The sequence below is a fragment of the Chrysemys picta genome, chromosome 1 (assembly GCF_011386835.1).
Source record: "Chrysemys picta bellii isolate R12L10 chromosome 1, ASM1138683v2, whole genome shotgun sequence".
Taxonomy (NCBI): domain Eukaryota; kingdom Metazoa; phylum Chordata; order Testudines; family Emydidae; genus Chrysemys; species Chrysemys picta.
Window position 1 is genome coordinate 17757947 of NC_088791.1, and position 6000 is coordinate 17763946.

The window sequence follows — 6000 nt, forward strand, 5'->3', positions numbered from 1 at the left end:
GAGGGGTTTTTCATGGCCGTGAATTCGGTAGGGCTCTAGCTATATCATTCAGAAATACCTCTCTCTTTATTGTGTTTTAATTTTACTATTCAAAGTCTCAATGAAACCCAATGTTCATGTGTTCCTGTCCCATAGCTGAGAGTTTGCTACAAACATACATGCATGTATACGGATACTAAACTTCAGGCATGAGATTCAATACGCAGAATAGATCCTGTGCCTTGTCCCACAAACCCTAACAATCCAGTCAAAAACACATGTACGGTATACTAGTCAGACTACATATATCTGATGACACAATATCAAATGATGTAACAGAAGTAAAAACTTTACATGTGAAGTTACATATATCCTTCCCCCACCATCTCTAAATCAAATGAACACACAGATTTTATTAGCAAACATACATCTGGGCTGTAACTTTTGTACAGGGTTTTAACCCAAAGCACTATGAAAATCTAGTAAATTACAGCCTCAAGGCCACTAAGGGAAATTTTGACAAAATCATAAGCTGTAAGAGTTGGAACCAAGGAGAGAGAAAAAGAAAGAACAAATCTCTGTGGTTTGCTACACAATTTTTTACCGGAGGTTCGGTATGACTGGCCCAGGACATTCACAGCCCATCCCCCTACCCATCAGAATTTCAAGGCTGAACACTATTTTCACATTTTCAAAGGTAGACAATATAGGGAATAATTCTGCAATGCTAAGATGATCTAATAGGTCTTGCCACCCTACAGTATCTCTGATTGTCTAGCCAAGGACACATACATACATTCCTAGACATGTTAGACGTCTGTGAATAATGGAAAGAGGATGCAAGCAGCACACACCTTCCTTTTTAGCAGGCAGAAGTTGTATGGCACAGCAATGAACTGTTAACACAGAAAAGAGACGCTGGAAAGAGACTCAGGAAATAGTCACGAGGAGGAGAAGTTACTTCGGAGACACATGCTGGCGAACAAAGATACCCCACAAGCTCAAAAAAAGCGTGGAAGCCAAATGCAGGGAAACCCTACCATTATCTGGAAAAACACAACTGTTCTGCTCCAGATTAAAACGCCTCATGGCCAAGAACCCTGATTTCAGACCCAGATTTAGCGCAGTATCTGTCCAGGGAAGCACATGATTCACTGAGCACGATGCATCCTTCCTTTTAAAGGAACAATTCACTCTCCGTGGGGTTGTTTTCTTTTAATGGCACTTAAGAAAACCCCTACAACCGAGGCACACAGACCCCTTCGTTTTCTCCCCGGGAGCAGAGACGGGGCACTCTCTCTTCCCCCCCGCCCAGCTCCTCTGATTGAACCCTACGGCATCTGCACCCCACATGGGGCTGCCAGAGGGAACTTTTCCTCAATGAAAGCCCTGGAGCTGCCGCTTCCCTGACTCACACGAGCAGATTTCCAGCACAAGGGGGGGGGGCGGTTTAAATATCTGTCTTTGCTCTTCATTAAGTTAGAACAATTTGGGAAGGGGGGGTGGTTCCCTCTCCCCCCCGCCGCCCTGAGCCTCTCTTTAGAGAACAAAACCCTGCGTTTTATTTCCCCCCCAATTCCCCCAGCAAACGCGCACACCCACACCCCCAACCAACCAGCCCCCAGCAGAGCGTCTTTGTGTGCAATGCAAAGGAGCGCGCGAGACCCAGACACAAACACCTACCTCGCCCCTCTGGGCGGCTCTGCCCCTGAGCTGCCACAAAGGAACCTTCCTCCCCAGCCGCTGCCGCGCTCCGCCCTGCGCCCCGGGAGAGGGGCTTCCACGCGCGGCGGTGTCTGCTGCTCCTGCCACACGCGCTCGCGCAGCCCCTCCGGCTCGTGCTGCCTTGCCCGCACACACAGGCAAGCCCCGACTCCTGGCTGCACGGGGCGGGGGCTGGCTGCTGAGTCACACAGCTCCTCCCCCCTCGGCTCCCCGCCCAGCGGGCTGTGCTGTGGCTCTGCACCTAGCCAGCGCCTCCTTTGTTGTCACGGTCCCTGGGAGGAGGGGAAGGGGTCTGCAGAGAGGGGGGGGCTCACTCGCTGCTGGGAGTTTCCCAAGGAGGGGGCTAGTGGGGGTGAGAGAGGGTTGTGTGTGGGAGGGGGGGGAGTTGTGACTAGGAGCCTGAGCCCAACACACAATGCCCCCTAAGAGAAAAAACCTGTGTGCCCATCTGTCCCACACCACACTGCCCTTGTGTGACTGGGGCTGCCCCTGTGGCTCAGAGGAGTTGTGTTGTGTTGGTATTAGGCCAGGAGAGGGCTTGTTGCATGGTTAAAGTCTTGGACTGGGACTCAGGAGATAAGGGATCACGTCATGGCTCTGCCACAGACCCTCTGGTGACCTTGGGCAAATCACTTAGGCCTGGGCTACGCCTCAAAATTAGATCCACCTAGAAAAATGTCACACCCTCTGCAACATGGTTAGGTCGACCTATCTATCCCCCACTGTAGATGCAGCTAGATGGAAGAATTCTTCTGCCGACCTACCTCCCACCCTACGGCAAGGCAAATTAACTACAGCGAAGGAAAAACCCCTTCCCTCAATGTAAGAAGCATCTCCAGTACAGTGGTACAGCAATACTGCTGAAGCACTGTAGCTCTGCCATGGCAATATAGACATACCCTTCCTCTCTTTGTGCTTCCGTTTCTCCAGCTGTAAAATGGGGATTACTTTTTTTCCCTCCCATCCTTTGTCTATCTTGTCTATTTAGACAGGGCAGGGGCTGTCTCTTAATATGTATTTGTATGGTGTCCTAGCACAGCAGGGCCCAAGTCTCTAGGTCCCCAAACTGTGGGGCACGCCCTCCTAGGGAGGCATGGAGGAATGTTTGAGGGGGCACAGCTGGGCCTGGGCCAGCCCCCCCTAGGGGGCAGGGAGGGAGCACCACCCAGCTCCACTACTGGCCCCGGCTCCCATATCCCTTACTCCCGTCCGCATTTCCTCCCACCCATCCCCCTCCAGGAGCCGCAGCCCCGCTCCTGGCCCCAGCTCGGGGGGTGGGGGGAGCATGGACAGGGACAAGGGGGGCATGAGGTAAAAAGTTTGGGGACCACTGCTCTAGGCAGTACCATAATACAAATAATACACAACAAAAAGGGTAAGGAGGGCGAGTGGGAAAAGAGGAGGCTATGGATGAAAGGATTTCATGTCTTGGGAGACAGACCTGTCCTCACTTACAGACAGCCCCCGAACTTGAAGCAAATACTCACCAGCAACCACACACCACAGAACAAAAACACTAACCTAGGAACCTATCCTTGCAACAAAGCCCGATGCCAACTCTGTCCACATATCTATTCAAGTGACACCATCATAGGACCTAATCACATCAGGCACGCCATCGGGCTCATTCACCTGCACATCTACCAATGTGATATATGCCATCGTGTGCCAGCAATGCCCCTCTGCCATGTACATTGGCCAAACCGAACAGTCTATACGAAAAAGAATAAATGGACACAAATCTGACATCAGGAATCATAACATTCAAAAACCTGTAGGAGAACACTTCAACCTCTCTGTTCACTCAATAACAGACTTAAAGGTGGCAATATTGCAACAGAAAAGCTTCAAAAACAGACTCCAACGAGAAACTGCTGAACTGAATTAATATGCAAATTAGAAACCATCGACTCAAGTTTGAATAGAGACTGGGAATGGCTGAGCCATTGAACACATTGAATCTATTTCCCCATGTTAAGTATCCTCACATCTTGTTGTCAAGGTGTCTGAAATGGGCTATCTCGATTATCACTTCAAACATTTTTTTTTCTCCTGCTGATTATAGTCCATCTTAATTAATTAGCCTCTTAGAGTGGGTAGGACAACCCCCACCTTTTCATGTTCTCAGTATGTATATATATCTGCTTGCTATATGTTCCATTCTATGCATCCGATGAAGTGGGCTGTAGCCCATGAAAGCTTATGCTCAAATAAATTTGTTAGTCTCTAAGGTGCCACAAGTACTCCTGTTCTTTTCATGTCAATTGTATAATTCCCAGGCTTTCCAGTTTTACACACCAGGTAAGAGCTGTGATTTAGGGCTCCTTCCTTAATGTTGTGGTTGTTTCTCTCTTAAAAGAGGAAACAAATCAAATTGGGAGTGGCTGGGGGGAAACAGGGCTTGCTTTAACTGTAGATATTTTCTAAAGATGTCAGGGCATTAAATCCTTTGGGTGACCTCATTCACCCAAGAAAGTGACTCATTCCTTTCTTTGTCAGAGGGTAATCCCTAACTGTATTTTTGTTTTAATTTCCCTTCCCCCACCCATTTATTTCTTCTCTTTTCTTTATCCAAAAACATAACTCCATCCCATCCCACATTTATATTTCTGCCAATCACTAAATGTAAACTGAGGCCCTAATTTTGCCATTGGATCCCTGCGGACAGACCTATACATCCGTGTGGATCCAACTGTAGCATGAGGGTGTAACTGATAATTTTAGTGTATCTGAAACTGCAGAAGATAAGATGGAAATCTGTTTCAGTACAAGTAATACATGCTGGAGAAGTGAAAGACAATTTGGAACAATGGTACGGATACTTTGAGAATGCACAAATCATAAAAAGAAGAACAGGAGTACTTGTGGCACCTTAGAGACTAACAAATTTATTAGAGCATAAGCTTTCGTGGACTACAGCCCACTTCTTCGGATGATGCATCCGAAGAAGTGGGCTGTAGTCCACGAAAGCTTATGCTCTAATAAATTTGTTAGTCTCTAAGGTGCCACAAGTACTCCTGTTCTTCTTTTTGCGGATACAGACTAACACGGCTGCTACTCTGACACAAATCATAAATGAGCCTTCTTGGATGAAGTGTTAATTGGAATACATGTTTTACATATTTGGATTCACCCAGTCACTCTGTATATTTGTTACTAGGAAACTTTTCTTTAGCAAATGACTTGGATTGAAGTGAAGGATGGTTGCAATGACAGCAGACTCTTGAATCATACAAATGATGGACATCTCCTTTATGGCACTCAGCCATGCCACCTCAGGCTCACACCTCATGAGCTAAGTAGGGATGGGCAATAAGCAATACAGTACTTGAATATGGGAGACCTTCAAGAAAAAAACCAACAATAAAAGGTTCCAGGGGTTCAGAAGGAGGCAAAGCATTCTTTTCACTGAGTCAGTGCCCCAACACAGTGAACCCAATGCCCCAACATAGTTATGGGCATTACTGTGTGGTTGGAAGTATTGTTTTTTCAAGGGTAAGATGTAAAGCTGCAGCCCTGACCACTTGTGGTTATTAAGGTGGTTATTGGCACTTTCTGTGAGGCCATGTCTTCACTCGGAGAAAAGGCTGTGATGCTGGGCAAGTCACTGAAAACATTTTTTGTGTGAGGCCATGAATTGCGTGTTCTTTATTTTCTGAACTTAGGACACGAAAGCTCAGATTTGCAGATGTGCTGAATGCTTACAACTGAAGTCAACTGGAGCTGTGCTGTGAACAAAGTACTATAAAATACTATGTCCTCTGAAATATCAGCCCACAGGAATCTCAGGTTGGGTACCCAAAATGAGTGGACAATTTTGACAATTTTAGCCTCAGTCATTCAATGTCTCAGCTCCCCATCTGTAAAAGGGGGCTGATAATACCACTACCAATGCATTGTGAAGATAAATTTGTTAATGTTTCTGGAGCACTCATACATTACAGAGAGAGCACCATAGAAATGTCTAGGAGGAAATTAACAATTCTGTATTGAGTGCAGGGTTTGAATAGTATGCAGTAAACATGGCATGGGACCACACACTGAATGACAGGTTTCAGAGTAGCAGCCATGTTAGTCTGTATCCGCAAAAAGAACAGGAGTACTTGTGGCACCTTAGAGACTAACAAATTTATTAGAGCATAAGCTTTCGTGGACTACAGCCCACTTCTTCAGATGCACTGAATGAGGAGCACTGAATGAAGCAGATATCTGTGGAAAAATAGTATGTGATCATGTAATTAAGACTCTTGTAATGCATATGCACAAGGGTAATAAATTAAGGCTGCACAAGCAACC

General features: G+C 46.5%; 1 protein-coding gene across 2 annotated transcripts in view; it reads right to left on the reverse strand.

Moving 5' to 3' along the window:
- Positions 1–1861, reverse strand: part of FAM107B (family with sequence similarity 107 member B) — an 86097-nt gene extending 84236 nt beyond the window's left edge. The window contains exon 1 of one of the 2 annotated variants that reach the window (XM_065554263.1): positions 1663–1861. The gene's annotated coding sequence lies outside the window, so the exon portion shown is untranslated. The remainder of the gene's footprint in view (positions 1–1662) is intronic. The other variant, XM_065554164.1, reaches the window with a different exon arrangement.
- Between the last annotated feature and the right edge of the window lie 4139 nt (positions 1862–6000).